This window comes from Passer montanus, unplaced genomic scaffold, assembly GCF_014805655.1.
Source record: "Passer montanus isolate IOZ18808 unplaced genomic scaffold, ASM1480565v1 scaffold91, whole genome shotgun sequence".
NCBI lineage: Eukaryota > Metazoa > Chordata > Aves > Passeriformes > Passeridae > Passer > Passer montanus.
In genome coordinates, this window is record NW_024374479.1 from 324176 (window position 1) to 342727 (window position 18552).

Genomic DNA, 18552 nt, shown 5'->3' on the forward strand with positions numbered 1-18552 from the left:
TGTTCTGCTGGAGCATAGGCGGCCTCTGCAGAGTGATCTGGACAGGTTGGGTCAAGGGGCCCACGCTGCTGCTGTGAGGTTCCATAAGGCCAGTGCTGGTTCCTGCACTTGGATCACATCAACCCCATGCAGGACCACAGACTGGGGGAAGAGTGGCTGGGGAGGGGCCCAGGAGGAAAGGACCTGGGGATGCTGATTGACAGCTTGCTGAAGAGGAGCCAGAGCATGCCCAAGAAGGTGGCCAAGAAGGCCAGGGGCATCCTGGTCTTTATCAGCAATAGTGTGGCCAGCAGGACCAGGGCAGTGATTGTCCCCCTGTGCAGTGGTGATTCCCCAGCTCAAGTCCTGTGTTCAGTTCTGGGCCCTCTACTTCAAGAAGGACATGGAGGTGTGGGAATATGTGTCCAAGAAGGGCAGCAGAGCTGGTGGAGGGTGTAGAGAGTAGGGCCATATGAGGGGCAGCTGAGGGAGCTGGGGTTGTTTAGCCTGGAGAAAAGGAGACTCGGGGGAGATGTTGTCACTCTCTACAACTACCTGAAAGGAGGGTGCAGCGAGATGGGGTTGGTCTCTTCTTGCAGTCAGTTAGTGATAGGATGAGAGCAGATGGCTTCAAGCTGTGCCAGGGAATGTTCATTTTGGACATCAGAAAGGATTTCTTTACTGAAAGGCTTGTTAAATACTGGAATGAGAGCAAATAGCCTCAAGATGTGTCGGGGAGGTTCAGTTTGGACATCAAAAAATAATTTCTTTTCTGAAGGGGTCGTTAAATATTGTAATGGGCTGCTGCTCAGGGAAGTGATAGAGTAACCATCCCTGGAGGTGTTCAAGAAAGAACTAAATGTGTCACTTGGTGGCTTAGTTGATATGGTGGTGTTCAGTCAAAGGTTGGATTTGCAGGTCCTGGAGCTCTTTCCCAACCATAATGTTTTCTGATTCTGTGATAAGTAAGGTAAGTTTTAGTAATTTTTGTCAAGAGCTGTCTTTTCTATATCTGTGTTCTTCAGAGTATTCAGTTTTAGAATAAGTCTTATTACAGTGCTTTCCAAAGCTGAAATAAGCATGTAGGTTGAAAAGCTATTGACTGCAATCTGCTCTGTGAGCTAGGAAACCATGATAAGTGACATATGGAATTGTGTTGTCTTCCCTTGAGCAATTATTCCAGTTATGCTTGATTGAGTACAAGAGTATATGATCGATCATCTATGAAAAATCTCAAGATTCAATCATTCAGCAGCTATTGCAAGGTGGAAATAATAGCTATTTGTTCTAGTCATCTGTTTGAAATTATCTGACAGGAACATGAGCATCACACAGATATGTTTATAGAAGAATTTCTAAAATCTCAATCAATGCTGCAGAAATTTATTTATTTGTATCTTTAATTTACTTGGTTTAAGAAAGCATGTGTAAGTTTAAGTGTGTGTTTGTAAATATCAGTAAGTTTAGGCTATGTAATCGCCTTTCTAAAAGCTATGTATTCATTTTTTAAAGTTAGACTAATTACATAAATTAGTCTAATTTTTCTTTATTCTTACTTCTTCCCTAATAAATGCTGTACCCCTATTATGTCCGAACAAATTTTTGGTGTTTAGAAGTCCGGCACAGAAATATCCAGCTAAATTTCTCATGGTGAGCTAGATATAAAAATTACTGTGTCTTATACCATAGCAATCATAGTCTGTAGCCCTTCTTACCTATACAATGGTAACATGTAAGCCTGGATAATCATAGTTTGTAGTAATGGAGAATGTAGTGCTAGGCATGGAAACTGGTGTTTGAGGATTTGCATGCCCATTTAGCCTCCTGTATTCAATAGAGTGGCAGCTGAATTTGAGGAACACAGCCAGGGAAAAACATGGTATAATTTAAAAGACTCCATAACCCTGGGGAATGCCAACCACTAGTGCAATTGGATACTTGTGCCTGCCTGGAAACACTTTGTTATCAAGAGAGAAAGTACTGATACTCTATTTCTAAAATGTTTATTAAAAAAACTTAAATATTTACATAATGTTTATTTGTGAAACACTTATTGCATGGCATTTTTGAGGAAGTACATGATATGTAACATAGGAGTTTTGAAGAAAAATTCCCTTATCTGAGGAGTGTCTCTCAGTGCCTGATTTTTATCTTTTGTGCAAAAAGTGGAAATTGAAAAAATTGATAGAGAACAAAATTGGAATATTGAAACTAATTTGATGCACCAAGTATTAGATAAAACATTCCCAGTATAATCAATACTGGGAATCAATGTGTAATTGAAGGTGACAAAGTATAGCCTTTATACTATTATTTAAATGTAGGTTTTAAGAATTTTGTTAATTAAAAGGGGAAAAATGAAAGCAACATGAACAAGAAAGAAGGATGGTTTTGACCAGGAAATGGTTAATTTTTTGTGGTAGCTGTGAGGTGGCACAGCCAAGGCCCCAAGGTTATGGTGTACCACCTCAGGTCAATGCCAGGAATGGGGAAGCAGACTCTCTATTTTCCAGGGAAAAGATGTTCCTTCTGGTTGAGAAAACATGGCTGCAGTTGGATTAGGCTCGGGAGTGAGCATTTTGCATGTAAATCACCCTCACTTATGTACACTTTTGTTATTTGCATTATTGCTGTTACTATTTGTTTTCTTATCTCATTGTTCTTCCCTTTAAATTGTTCTTCTCTCAACTTGTGATCCTTGCCTTCTGTTCCTCCAATTCTCAACTCCATTGCACTGCCATGGGGAGGGAAAAAATGGAGGAAGCAACTGTGAGCAATAGTGTGGTTTTGGAGAATCTCAGTGGGGGTTTTGACTTGGGGAGTACCATTCCTAAGCCATGTCAAGATTTCTTCCCATCTTCTTCCCTTTCTCACATTCTCCCTTTCCCATCTTGCATACTTGTTAATTAAAATATCTAAGTTAAGGAATAAAAAATGTTTTTAGTAACAAGCCCTCAAAGCAAAAGTGAAAAATACTTTTCTGGTTTGGTAATTAAAAACTTTCTATTAATTGGTAATACAGGAATTTTCTATAAGAAAGAACACATAGGCCTTCACTAGTTCATTATTTTGCTTGTGTTATTTGTCACGTATCTTTCAATCGCAGTGATGACTAGGCAGAAATCTTTGAGTCAACACTTGTTACCAAGCAGGCTAGGTTTGTTTTTTTGGTTGTCATTTGAAGGAGGTAGAATTCCTGTGGGTAAGATATGGAGGGCAGTAATGAAAGGCAATATCACTTGCTTACGAAATGGGATGGCATAATGGGAGTTATACCCTCCCATTTCTCGTGCTTTATCTATTAATATTTAGGCCACTGTGCAGCTGGCATTGCCTCAGTTCCTCTCAGTTATCTAAAGCAATGATGCTGTTCTCAAGCCATGAGTTTCATGTCTCTTGTGGTTTTGGCACTTTACTTATTATTTTCAAGAAGAATCCACAAATATCGTCGTATAATTTTCATTACTTTTATCTTCATTTATTTTTTTCTGCCTTCTTCTGCATCATGTTTCTGCATGATTTCTTGTGCCACATAAAGCAGCAATGTCCAAGTAGATGGTTTGAGAAGTTCTTCAGAAACAAAGAGAAGGTTGATGTGGAGAAGTGACTTTCTGACTAGTACACTGTGTGCCACTCACTTGGCTTCTTATTCTGAGTGAGGCTTCCAAAGTGCCTAACAAAGCCAAATCTCTGTGTCTAATAATAATCTGAGTCCTGAAATCCTTCCTGGGGCTCTGCTCTTGCAGGATTATTGTTGTTTCTGTGAGCAGACCATTCTGAGTGGGAAGCTACAGGGGGGGCTTCTGTGAGAAGCTGCTAGAAGCTTCCTTAGTGTCTGGCAGAGGCAGTCCCTGGTGGCTGTGAAGATGAATGTGCCACTGGCCAAGGCTAGGCCAGTTAGAAATGGTGGCAATGCCTCAGTGATAACATATTTAAGAATTAAAGAACAAGGAGTTGTTATTGCAACTAGAGTGCAGTGAGAACATGAGAGGGGAACAACTCTGCAGACACCAAGGTCAGTGGAGAAGGAGGGGGAGAAGTGCTCCAGGCATTAAAGCTGAGATTCTTCTGCAAGCTGTGGTGAAGAGCATGGTGTAAAGCAGCTGTGCTTCTGCAGCCCATGGAGGTCTACAGGGATGCAGAGATCCACCTGCAGCTCATGGAGGAGCCCCATACTGGAGTGGGTGGATGTCTGAGAGGAGACTGTGACCCCGTGGGAGATAACACGGAGAGAGGGGCCTTGCTCCCAGGCTGGAGGAGCCTGTTCTTGAAGGACTGCACCCTGTGGAAGACTAACCCATGCTGCAGCAGTTAGGGGAGAATGCTCTCTGTGGGATGGACTCATGTTGCAGCAGTTCACAGAGAGCTGTTGCATATGAGATGGACTAACATTAGAGAGGTTCATGGAGAACTGTCTCCTGTGTGAAGGACCTCACTGTGCAGCAGGGGAACAACTCGTCTCCCTAAGCAGCAGAAGAAATAATGCGCGACGAACTGATCACAGCCCCCCCTCGTTGTCTCGTTGCACCACTGGGTAGGTAGAGCTGGGAAGGAGGGAGGGATGGATGGAGGGAAGGTGTTTTTAAGGATTTCTTTTACTTCTCATTATCCTGCTCTGATTTTGTTAATAATAAACTTAATTCCTGTCTCTTAATTAGAGCCTTTTTTGCTGATGATGGTATTTAAAGAGAGATCTCTCCCATTCTTTATCACAACCCATAAACTTTTTATTAGATGTACTCTTGGCTGTCCAGCCACGTAGGGGAGGAAGTGAATGGCTTTGGCCATGGGTTGGACTCGATGATCTTTAAGGTCTCTTCCAACCTAGTCATTCTGTGAATTCTCTGGTAGTTGCATGGCATCCAGACATCATCAACTCATGACAAGTATAAATGGTCCCGAAGTGTCCTAGAGTCTCCTTCCATTTGGCTTTTCTGATTTTGCCTGTACTTTCTATTTATAACATTTCATATGTAATTCGTCTGCTAAAACACTAAGTGTGTTGTGTGAATTCAGATGTCCCAGGACAAGCTATTTATTTCCTGCATCTGGACAATAGAGAGCCTTTTGGAGATATATCCTTATTTTTGATAAGGTGTTTTCCAAATCATTATGTAAATGACTGCAGATCCTAACTAGTAGGTGCCTTTACCATAGGTGACATTGTACTCCTTCCTGACTAATGCTTTCATCCTGTTCTCTTTTGTAAAAAATTCTTTGGAGACTGACCTTCTTTCCCTGCTTTCCAAGACCTCCAGATAGCACAAATCAGAGTAAGGATTGTCTATGTAGATGATACTGGCTGTTATCACTGAAAGCTGAAATCAAGACACAGCTGTGTGTCCTATCATGATCTCTCCAGGAGAACTGATGTTAGTTGTTCATCTTCATGGACAACAAACTTCATCTTGCCTCTGACATTTAAGGGTCAACGGTGATCACTTGCCATGTTTTCCAGCATCACAGTATGATTGCAATTTTAATTAGAAATACCTAGTGTTTTAAGACTTTGTCTTTTATATTGGATTACAAAATCTGGCTAAATTCAGAAGAGTCATTTGCAGGGATTTTCTTCTCCATTTATGCAACTATTTTCCTGACACCTTTAACAATTTAGTTTTGAGTTTTTCACCCCTTTGTAAAACTTGTTTGCATTGGGAAGAGGGTGTGCCTGAGACAATTTGGAGAACAAATTCAAGCAGTGGTCGTGTAAACCTCATTTTCTTTGGAAAGTTGACTGAAAAGCAGGAATATAAAAGAAGTCAAGTACAAGAACAGAAGTTAGAAGGCAAATAAATAATTACATAGAAAGAGTTTGGTATAAAAAACAGTAGGAAACTTTTAAAATTTAACTTGATTTCACAATTTTGTTGTGAAGAAGAGGCTGTCAACACTGAGGAGAAAGGTGTTATTGTAGGTGGGATGTCGCTTGTGCCATGATGAAAAGCTTTTTTTCTGAAAGGAAGTGATACAGATGCCTTTAAGATTATTTAGTCAATTTTGCTATCCTCTTACAGTTTCTATGTAATCAAATGTTCACAACCAAAATAGTTTGTCTTTTTTGAGCTTCATCATGAATTTACTGTTGCACTTTGAGTGAAAGCAGTGATGGTTTCTTATGAGTTCAGTCCTTAAGATAAGTTTGATTTGATCTGTTGCATGCTTTGAAGGTTTCGGTGAGAGGCTGACTAGGAAGCTACTCCTGGATGTGGTGTATGGGGTAAGCAAGCAAGCAACTCAAACAAGAACTTGCCTTGCAAGCTTGAAAATGCCTGACACATTTTAGGTTGTGTGTACTCCATGTATATATACGCTGCTGTACTTATGTCCTGGTTACAGACAGGACGGGTAATTTTTGCAGTAGCCAAGTGGTTATTCTCTACCACCTCGCATCATCGCCATAGGCAGGGAAAGGGCATCTCTTCCAGTTGAGGGTAGTGTGGTGGTAGTTCATGTATGGCAGATTGCTATGTGACGAACTTTTTTGCATGTCAATCGTTTCATGTACACCCTGTTATTAATATTGTTGCCATTACTTTTAGTTTCTTACCTCATTGCTGTTTCCAGTGTATTGTTCTTACCTCAACCCATAATCTTTACCTCAATCCTTAATCTTTTGTGCTTACTCCTCCCCATCTCATGGCAGGGGGAGGGGTAAGTGAACAAATGTTGCTTGGTTTGAAGTGATTCAGTGGGAGCACTAAATTAGGGGACACCATTCCTAAACCACAGCAACCTTATTTGGTGTCCAGCACAGGGTCAAATGGTTCAGATAACAGTATATCTAACTAGAGTGAGTTTGAAACAAATTTGGTCTAAGCATTTGTTTTATTAAGTACAGAACTACTGCTCACGCTGTGATCTGTTCATGTGGGTATACAGGGTATATAACCTTGTATGTACTTACATGTGTGCACTGTGTGTCCACTGCAGTGCTCTTTTTTCAGAGGAAAGAAGAGGATCTGGATGGTTTTTTTGCTGTAGTGTGTGATATCAGTTACATGATAACATCAAGGGCAAGGAAGTAATCTGGAATGTGTGCTCAGTGTTCTTCTCCTACCCTGGCCTTGGGTGCAACCTCTGGGAATTCTTTAGTTATACTTAGCCTGTGAGGGGACCAGGGAAAGATTATTTTCCTCACCTTATACTCCCTTTTACTTCTTCATACCTGTTACAACAGCTTTTCAGAATTTTAACTTCCCTTTGGATGTTAAGGAAAGCACATTCATGCTGCTATGCCTGCCAGGTCTCCTCTGTGTGGTTTTCACCATGTTTAGTCAAGAAAGAGATTTTTAAGAAGGTCATCTGCACTAAGGGTGTTTAGTCATAAGTGGTATGGAATGTGGGAGAAAATGGGTCAGCATTTGGAGGTCTGTTCTGTTCCGATGGTTTTAAAGTTCGCTTCTGAACAACTGCAGGACCCTGATGAAGAAGCAGAATACTTGAAATAAAAATGCTGTAGCAGTTGCAGAGAGGCAAGAAGTTATGCACCATGCTGGGCTTTGGCTCCTATTTATTGACTGCTGCTCGATAGTAGACACCTCAGGGGTAAGAGGAGGAAATCAGACCAACAGCCACTGTGGCTACTCAAACTGCAGCTGAACTGCAGGAACAGCCCATGCTGATAGAACAGGAGGAAAAGGCAGGTCCAGAGATAATCACTGATCCTTGTCCCCAGGTGGGCTGCAGGCTGTGCAAGAAGATTTCAGCTGCCAGTCTGCCCTGGCTGCTCCAATGCTGCCATATCATGGCCCATGATATGAAACTAGATGGTAATAAGGCTGAGCAGCTGGAATCCCTGTCCCAGGATCTGGGCATTGACAAGGGCATTGGGAAGGGAAGAGAAGCTCTCAGCCTTTGGAGGTGACTCCTGTCAAACATGAGAGGAAGGTACTCTCTCAAGGATGATCTAGTAGTGCACCCAGGCAGGTGGAACACCATGGAGGAAGGTCTCCAGTACCTGGGAGGTACTGGAGGTAATTTCTAGGAACTCAAATAATGTGCAGTCTCCTGCAGATCCAGATGAGGTCGGGTGTGCACAATCCACGTGGGAGAAGTTTGTATGGAGCACATGATTGTTGTACACCAGCTATTGGCATTGATGTCCATGATAGGAGGACAACAAAGTGCTTTAGGTGATTATCTAGCTACAGCCATGGGGTGATCATCTTTTTTCCTCCCTACTGACCTGCACCTTGCCTGTGGAAAGACTGTCCAAGACTGCAGACAGACTCAAAAGACTTCAGCAGATTAGAGAGGAAACGTCCCATGCCCCTTCACTGTGGGCCAGAGTCTGGACTATTTGGAACAAGTACCCCTCTGCTCAAGAGAGAGGGTACAAACCACAAGGTAACCTGTGGTTTTTGCTGTGTGACCCCAGAGAGGATATGAGGAAGTGAGATGCAAAACCCAGCTCTCTGCTGGCAGCACAGGTGCGTGAGTTGAGAGGAAGAACAAACATCAGAGGAAACTCTTCAAGGATAAATGCAGCTCCAGTTTCCAGTGGGTGAGTCCTCAGACAGAATAGAAGGGCTGATGTTGCTTCCAGTCCTGAAAGGATGTCCAGTTCATATTTACAAGAAATATCAATGAATACCATTACCAGAACTAAAGAGGCTCTGCCTCCAGCCAGGTGGGGGAAAGGGACAGTCTAATCTATTGGTCTGTGTGTATCTAATGGCTTGGTACATCAGACCCACAAGAACCTAAGTCTTTAGTTGACACAGGTGTCATTCCGCTACATATCCTGATGCCATCAAGATATGTAGCGGAAGAATACGTCTCTGTTTCTGAGGTGACAGGGGAAACTGGACAGGTGACTGTACTGGAAGCTGAAGTGATTCTGACTGGGAACAAATGGCAAACACACCTCATTGTGACTGGCCCAGAGGCCCTGTGCTTCCTGGGCATAGTTTACCTCAGGAAGAGGATATTTCAAGGATTCAAAAGGGCATCATTGGATTTTTGGGATAGCTGATTGTACTGGATTCTGTGTCCTGGTTTTGGAAGTGCAGGCTATAGGGGGTGGGTTCTGTGAGAAGCTGCTTGAAGCTTCCTCAGCATCTGGGTGGTAATGCTTCAGTGATAACAAATTGAAGAAGAGGAATAAGGAGAAGGTGGAGGAGGAGAAGAAAAAAGAGAAAAGTATTGCACAGCTTTTATTAACAGCCAGAGAAGAGTGGAATGTGAGAGGACCAACTCTGCAGACACCAAGATCAGTGGAGAGGGAGAGAGGATGTTCTCCCGGTGCCTAAGGTGAGCAGCAGGACAGGAGATGCAGCCCATGGTGAACACCATGGTGAAGCAGCTGTACCCCTGCAGCCCTTGGAGATCCGTGGGGGTGCAGAGATCCATCTGCAGTCCTTGGAGTAGACTCACACAGGAGCAGGTGGATGCCCAAAAGAGGCTGTTACCCTGGGGGAGGCCTGTGCTGGAGCAGGGTATCTAACAGCTATCTGCAGACCCATGAACAGAGGAGCCCATGCTGGAGCAGATTCTGGCAGGACTTGCGACCCCATGGGGGAGCCATTCTGGAGCAGCCAGTCCTTGAAGGAGCTGAGCCCAGTGCAAGAGTGACCCACATTGCAGCAGTTTGGGGAGGACTGCTGCCCATGGGATAGACTCACCTCTCAGAGGTTTGTGGAGAAGTGTGTCCTGTGGAGGGAACTGCCTGTGGAAATAGTGGAAGGACTCCTCTCCTTGAGAAGAGGGAGAAACAGTGTGTAATGAGCTGACCATAACCCCCATTCCTTGGCTCCTTGTGAGCCACTCTGTGGCACAGCTGGGATAGTGATAGGGGTGCAGGAAAGGTGTTCTTTAAGATCTTACTCTACTTCTCAGTATCCTGCTCTGATTTTTTTAGTAATAAATTCAATTAATATCTCTAATTTGAGTCTGTTTTGCCCATGATGGTGTTTGGCGAATGATCTCCCCTGGTCCTTGACTCATGAACCCTTTGTTATGTTTTCTGTCCCATGTCCAAATGCAAAGGGGAGTGATAGAGAGGCTTCGGTGGTGCCTGGCATCCAGTCAGTGTCAATCAGTGGCACTGCTGTGGAGCCAGAGGGCATTAAGTAGCTGAATACCTTGCCTGGTCCTTCAGAGGACCCTTCTGCTGTGGGACTGCTGAGGGTTGAAGAAAAATAGGTAATGGTCACTACCACAACAGTGCAGTGTTGGCAATATCACACCAGCCAGGATTCTATGACCTCCATCCATGAGATGATTCATTAATTGAAGCACCAAGGAGCAATCAGCAAGACTCACCATTTAGAGCCAGTGAGAGTGCATGGAGCCATATGGCCAATGCATAACTCCAGTGGAGAGTGGAGACTGACAGAATTGTAGTCTGATCGCTGAGCACTGTGCTGTATATACTGGAACTTTAGTATGAACTGGAGTCCAAGGCAGCAAAGTGCTGCCATCATTAATATTGCTAATGTGGTTTTCTCTCTTCCTTTAGCAGCAGACTGCCCACAACACTTTGCTTTCACCTGGAGGTGCAATCAATTGCCCGAGGGCTGGAAACATAGCCCCACTATCTGCCTTGGTCTTATCTGGACTGCAGTGGAATAGTGTATAGATATTGCTGAATGAGAGAAATGGCCAGTGCTCTACCTCTACAATGACTTGTGGATGGCAGCAAATGCTCTCTGGGGATGGCTAAACCAATGGGAAAAGACCAGTTGGCAGCACAGAAGTAAATCTGGGCTGCTGAATTGTGGCAAGATCTCACTGCCCAGGTAGAGGAGCTTGCTGTAAAAGTACATCATGTAGATGCACATGTGCCCAGGAGTGGGCTACTGGGAAACATCACAACAATGAACAGGTGGGTTGGGTTGTTGAGATTAAAGAGTCTCTGGTGGACCTAGGCTAGCAGCATAAGAGTGAATTATTTCCTGTTAGGGGGCCCAGTACACTTCAGGTTATCAGGGAAGAAATGCAACATAAAGAGGAGCTCACAAGTCAGGCATGCACTTAATGATGGATATTATTTTCCAGGTTATTCAGAAGTGAAATATGTACTGCATTTAAGCAAGCTGAAGCCTCTGTGGACAATGGTCAAAATATAAATGTGGAGTGATTTGGCAGGTTAATTACATCACTCTCCCACAACCTGCCAAGGTAGGCCCTGAGTGCTGACAGTGGTGTAAAGAGCCACTGGATGGCTAGAGATGTACCCTGTGCCTCACACCACTGCCTGGAACACCGGCTTGGGCCTCAAAAAGTAAGTCCTGTGACCACATGACACCCCAAAAAAAATGTAGTTGTAAAACGGAACTCGTTTCAAAAATAGCCTCATATCATACACCTCATAACCAGAGAGCACGGTATTGAGTGGGTATCATATTTCCTGTCATGCACCAGCTTCTGGGAAAATTGAATTATGCAATGGACTGCTAAAACCACATTGAAAGCAATGACTGGTTGTCCTTCATACATTGAGGTCTGCACTTAGCAAAGCCTACATGGTTAATTAACACTAGAGGGGGGCTCCATGAGTTGACCTGGCCCTACCCAATCAAATCTCATACCAAAGAGGGGGATAAAGTTATTGTAGAGCACATTAGAAATATGTTAGAGGAGAGAGTTTGGATTAGTCCAGGTTTAAGCTAAGACAGACCTGTTGTGGGATTGTTTTTGTTCAGTGACCTTGGTGCACTTGGTATCTATTGCAGTTGGATGGGGAAACGTGATGTGTAACTGAAGGGAATTTCATTTTTAGGTGAGAGCAGTCTGTAATGTTTCATTGTATAATGTTAGTAGCTGAATGCCATAACTACCATGGACAGTGAGTATGGACCGCTCCAGACACACAGCTCATGAGCTCGTGATGCAGCTTGCAACCACCTGGCAGCACACCAGCCCTCCTGCTCTAGAAGACATCTAGGACAGAGAACCCACATGGACTCAATGAACTCTACAGATATCTTGGAGGGATGGCTATTGATGATGGAAATGATAACTGTTTTTGTGTATATGTACCATATGTATATTCATGGAAGGTGTAGGATTTGGGCATAAATTATATGGTGTATAATAAGGGGTAGATAATATCCTGGTTCTTTTCAGGACGGTTATTTTTGGCAGCAACCAGGATGAGTCATGGCTAGCACCTGGAGGTTATTCTCTACCACCTCACATCATCAGTGTGGGCAAGGGAAGGGAATTCCTTCTGGCTGTGGGGAATGTGGCGGATGTTTGCTCAGGATGGGTTTCTGTGTGGTGGGCTTTTCCCTGTATGAATCAGTCGACTTTCTTGTGCAACTTTTGTGTATTTCAGGTAACATTGTTCCTGCTACATTTCTGATCTCATTGCTGTTTCCAGTAAATTGTCCTTTTCTCAACCTACAAGCTTTACCTTTTACAATTCCTCTCTCCCTCCTACCTCAGGAAGTAGGGGAGGAGAAAGGGGGAGTGAGCAAATCAGTGCATGCTTTGGAGTGTTTTCAGTAATAATTCCTAAATCACAACAACATGGTAAAAATAGTTAGCTTGTAATTGTTTTACATATGAGATGTCTTTCTCTTAAGGAGAGGCAAACAGGTGCTTAGCAGCGCTTTTGAAGGTGAAAAACATAGCTGAGTAAGAATATGAGCCTGCGTTGTGCTGTAGAACCTGAGTGGTGCATTGTACATTAGGCAGTGTCACATCAAGCTTTACAAGATGAGTAATGGCAGCAAAAAAAAGTAATCATTTCATTTAAAAAAAAGATGAAAAAGAAAAAAAGGGAATTTCATGGTTTATCAAATGTTTCACATGACCCTGTATAGTACTACTACAGTAGCAGTAATAATAGTATTTGGGAAAAAAACCAAAATCCACTACATTTATACTATGAAACAAACTTTTAAGAATGTGATTGTAAACTTGGGCCAATTTAAGAGGCATCTCTGTGGAGAGCTTCTGTATTTCATTTTTATAAAATGGACATCTTTCATGGTCTCAGCTTTAAATTGAGTAGTAATGAAAGAAAATAGAGTGTGTGGGAATGAAGGAGCTGAAATGCAGCCTACCTTTTAAAAGCTGTGGTCATGGACTATTTTTGAAATCCTTTTAAAATATAATAGTTTCATTGGAAGGCTATTTCCTGTTAAAATTCCAGCAACTCTGTGTCTGATCTACTGAACAAGACCTTAAAGGTCTTAAAATTTCTATCTTTTAAATATCATTGTCCTTAAAGTGTATTGTGTTATAATGGAGGATTTTTCCAATAAACAAGAAAATGCTTTAGAAGTAGCTAGTAGGGATTTGTAAGGTGTTTTTTTTTAAGGAAAACAGTGTACTTTTGGTTCTTTACCAGTGTGCTTAAAGGTAAGTTCTTTCAGAACAGTCCTTATAAATCTGTGCAGTTTTAGACACTAATGATGAGCAAGATAGGAGTGCCATAGCAGATGTTTCTCAAAGCGTGGTTCTGTGAGGGATTTGGGGGGGATTTTACTCTTTTTTACTCTTACAAACTCTTTCTGGGTTTGTAAGTGCCACAAAATGACAAAACTCAAATTTTATTATACCTAAATAGCAGTTCTTATTGCCATAATTAGATAGACAATTCTGCAGAGGATTCACCATTAGTCTTATATATGAGACTTATGTTCTTGTTCTTCAGGAAAAAAAACAATGTAATTTAGTCTTTCTGGGAAAAATAATTATTGGTCTTAGACATTTTCTCATACCTCTATGCAAAATTTACTCAATACTTATAACCCTCATCTGGAGCAGTACAAAATAAATTAGGTACTATAGTCTGTTTTGAAATTGTTCTGTTTATTTTGCAGTTTCTTAACTAAAAAGATTATAAGAAAATATTGAGTAGGTATTTCCAATTAGGCTTCTAAGAATCTCTTTCCTATGCATTGATGATTACTTTAGTCTACTGATTGGTAATTATTGTTTTAACTGAAAATGATTTCAAAACATCCATCATTTATAAAGTATAATAATTTGACAATGAGATTGATCAATGTAGTCTTAATTGGTGACAGTGGCACAGTAATTTGTCCTGTGTTTGTATGTGGCATTGGCAGAAAAGTTGATTAGTAAATTACTTTTTGTAAGGCCTTATACTATATAAAAAGAAGACAGCATTGCGCCAGATTTATAGTTGTTTTTTTTTTAATCCCAAATTTATGAAATAAAATAGGAGCTCAGGCACCAAGAAAAAAAAAACAAAACAACAAAATGGGTTGAGAAGCAGTATCTTGAATTTTGAAAACCAGAAAAGGAGACAAAATAGTTGCACTTGTATACAGACACACGTCTCTGTTGTCACATTTATGGTTTTAGTAACTACATAGACTAATAAGGAGGTAGGGAAAGTCACTAGATATAGAGGTAAGATTCTTAACGCTTGTGGGCTTCTTGTGTAAGGGTCACTTGTTTATAAATGTTGAACCTTTGATCATACACTGTGGGATTCCAGCTGCAGGATAACCAACTGAGTGCTGAAGATCATATAGGACTGTTTATCTCAAGAGCTACTCAGAAAATGGCCATTTCTTCTCTACTGAAGTTTATGAAATCACATTATCCTTTATTCCTTTCTTCTGACATAACTACTCAGGAGTTTTCTTATAACTCCAGATGGCATGTTCCTCTTTTGAAGTCACTGCCTTTACAATAGTGTCACACCAGTAGTGTTTGATTAAGTTTATGTAAATGAGAACTCCTTCAGTGTCTTTGAACATTTTTTCCAGTCCCAAGTAGCAGCAAATCTTAAAAAGCAGTGCTGATTTCTTTCTATCCTCAGCATTTCACTTTCTGTGGCTTGAAGAATTGGGGAGAGACAATAGGGAGAACTCACGGATTTTAGTTATAAATTCTGGCATGTACATATGCCTACAATACAGGCCTAAGCTACATAGTTTGAAAAAACCACAGATATTAAAAATAGTAGCATATGCAATTTGTCAGAAATGTGCATTTTCACAGTCCTTTTTGGCAATATTATGATTTAAGGGCTGATATAGCTGCCTTGGATCACAGCACTGCATTCTGATATTACAGCTTTAGGTGGAAGGCATAGCTTTCTGTTTCATCCACAGTGAGGACTCTGTTTCTTTAGTTATATTTTATTCCCTTTCTCTTATTTGGTGACTCTTATGGCAGAATTTGGAAGAAAACTGCATTCAGAAGGGTTAAAAATTAGTATTTCATTATAGATACTTAAAATTCATCTTTAAAAAATATAAAGGCAAATATTTTAAGTGTGTGGTGGATAATAATTTACAAATATAAAATTAACATTTAAGTATAAGTTTATGACAAGAGGAAATGTGGAAAGTTTGCAGGGGGAACATTTCAAGATGATTTTAGTAAACTTGTTTCAAAGTTATTTGTGACATTCAAAATATTTAGTAAATAAAACCATAATAAAGACTGGTAGCTCTGTTTTGTTGAGAGGTTTTATTTGTATGCATTAAATGTCTCTTTTTTTACTGGAACAATAGGATATTCTTTTTGTAAATGTTGTGTGTGCTTCAAGTGCTTCAGAAAAATGTGTGAAATAGTTAAAAGGCAATTTGGAAAATTTAAATAGAGATCTTCGATACATATGAGCAGTAACAAAAATGAGTCATGTTCTTTTATAGGGAGAATTTTTAATTTTCCTTTTCTTTTACAAGTCTGTTCTAAACAGTAAACAATTTTAAAAGATTTTTGCCACAGAAAATTAGGTAAAAAGCTTTTACCATGTCAGAGTAAAGCTCAAGAAATTGCAGGTTTTAAATGGATTTCTTTTGTATGCTCTGTGTGGTTTTCAAAATAATTTTAAATATTCAGACTATTTAAATATACCGAACAATAGGAATTTCACATTGAATTGTAGTATCTCAGGCCACTGCCATCAGTCTTGCTGCCTGCTGTGTGATTGCAGATGACATCTTCTGTGCTGTAAAGTGGCTGGAAACAGTTATGCAACTAAAGCTAGATAAAGGAAATAATTGTTAAGGTCTCATTGAAAGCATAAGCTGAGTGATGAAAAATCTTGTCAATTCTCTCATTCCCTTTTAGTTTTGCAAGGATGTTATGGCAATAAAGAGATACCTCCTGTAAGATAAGAAGCAGTAACAGAAAAAAAGCTTCACAGATTTGGCAATTCTCTATACTTTTAGTGCTGCAGTTTGACATATCCCTTTTTCCAAATTATGGGTACTTGGAGATGTTCATATGCAACAGATGTGCTCAAAAAAATTATTTTCAAGATTTAGCTAAGTGCCGCTTTTATAAACTGTATGTCTGAGAGCAAAGGCTTATTATAGAAAATATAAACATTACAAATTGATCATGGAATTTCACATGTATGTTTGTACTGGAAGGCTTTTACAATTATGTTTAATTTAATTGTTTAATCAGAATGAAAAAGTACCCAATTGGAACTAAATGTAATTTTTATAGGAGATTTCTTCCATTTTATTGACACTGAAAAAGAAAACACATATGCACAAAAAGTGCTTTTCAATGGTAAACCCTGTAAGCGTTAAAAGCAAGAATTATCTGTTGGATTAACTTGAGTGTTGTGTAGTTTGTTTTGGTTTTTTTTATAGGCCTAATGATTTTTGGTAAAAAAGTTTCATAATTTACACTTGTTAGAAGTGGGAAATTATTACAGTGATGTTAAATTTCATTAATACTGTGGCTTAAAATAAGAGACCTGAAAAATACTTCTTTTTAAGCTAAACTGTACATTGGTTAAGTTTCTTGAGTAGCTATTGAAAAGATGGACAGCTATGTCATTTTAATGTTGATGAACAGTCCTCTAATATGTTTTGAAAATAAGTAGGTCTATTAAGATAGTGACTTAGAGAGTTGCACCTGAAACAAGTTCTCTAAGATGATAGAATGATATTTTATGCTGCTTAATAACAAAGATTAAATTAATCTCCTTTACAACAAAAGAGGGTTATTAATGTCTGACATACTTTGACAGAATTTGGATTTTCCAAACTAAGTTCTTCCCCCAATTCTCTTTTAAGAAAGAAATGGATTTCTTTCTTAAAAAACAAACGTTGAGGTTTTGCCATCAGAGGAGGGCTGTGTCACTGGTTCTTTGAGGGCATCAACAACTGTCTGCTCTTTGGATTAACAGGAGAGGCAGGGATAATCCCAAATGGCAGGGGAGGGCCCTTGCTAGCTGACGCCCATCTTGCTGCCCCCAGGGGAGACAAGGAGGGCAAGCAGCAGGCTGGTGGTGTAGTTCTGCTTAGAGTCAGATCATCAGTTAGAATCTTTTTTGGTGCACTGAAGGCCCTGGCTCTGGTTATGCTAAATAACAGTAAAATTTCTTCTCAATTTTGCGAATTTATGTCTTGATGCTCTTACTTTTTCCTTTTGAAACATTTTTGGGTTTAGATTTTCAGAAGAAGAAATTAGTATAAGCCATAAAACAGTATTTAAAAACTGAATAATCAAATGTTGCTTTTCTTCCATAAACCAAGACTGAAAGGAATAATTGCTTTGTTTTGACAAGGGAACCAAAGAAGTATGACATAGAAGTCTTACAGGAATGCATGCATGAAAACTAGGCTGTCATGTTTACAAGGTGATTTTTTTTCATTTGATGAATTTTTCAAACAGTTAGTAGTCTGTAAAGTATACTGATATGTTTTTCCAAGGAGCATAAGCTTCTTTTGCCTCTAAAGAGTTAGGATTAAGTATAAATACATAATTTTGATTGTGCAGCTATTTAATGAAAACTGTAATTCATTCCAAACTGTTAGTATTTTTGCAGTATATCTATCTATCTATCTATCTATCTATCTATCTATCTATCTATCTATCTATCATACAGTTCATTTTACACCAATCATTGATTGTTCTGCAGTTGAATAAAAGATGGCTTTGAGTTATAGGTATTGAATGAAGTTAAAATTAAATTCTGTGTAAACCTTTATAAGAGAAAAGGGTGTGCATGGCCAAGTCTAATGTAAGTAGTATCATACTTGAAGAAAGAGCTGTATTTTCAGTATTCGTTTTATCTCAGTTCTGCAAAGTGCTGTTTAATGGTTTTCATTTAACTTCTACTTTTAATTAGTGTTTTTAATTGTAGTAACATCTGTTAAGCTTATGTTAAAAGAGTGACATTTCCTTAATGCTTTAAGAGCTGTATTTGATTTACATCCAGGCTTTTCCGCCAGCAAGTGATTGAGTTGCAGCTACATCCCAAAATGTTGCAAGTGTTTGAATTGTTATTTGAGAAGAGGTATTCTGTAGCTTCTGAGAATTTAAGAAAACACTTTATCCATTAAATATTTCATATTGGTGTGATGTTAATTGAGATGTGCAAGATATTATGCTTTGGACAACTTCCGTGTTTTTTTTAATGTTTCTTTGGAGGAACAAAACCGGAAATGTGCATTTCTGCTACTTTTAAGTCTACACCTATGACCAAAACCAATCATCTTGACCTTGCGTATTAAATATCTAATGTTCTTTTTACACATGTGTTTTGCAGACAGTTCATTTAGAAAAATTCAGTCTATTTTTGTAGTGCCTCTGGATAACAACCAATACTGTAGCTGCTTTGTAAAAGAATATTGCTTGCCGGAAAAATGTATTTATTATATTTTGCTGCCA

At 39.9% G+C, this 18552-nt stretch overlaps 1 protein-coding gene across 1 annotated transcript in view; it reads left to right on the plus strand.

The window, feature by feature from the left end:
* Nucleotides 1-18552, plus strand: part of KIAA0825 (KIAA0825 ortholog) — a 231488-nt gene that overhangs the window by 18621 nt on the left and 194315 nt on the right.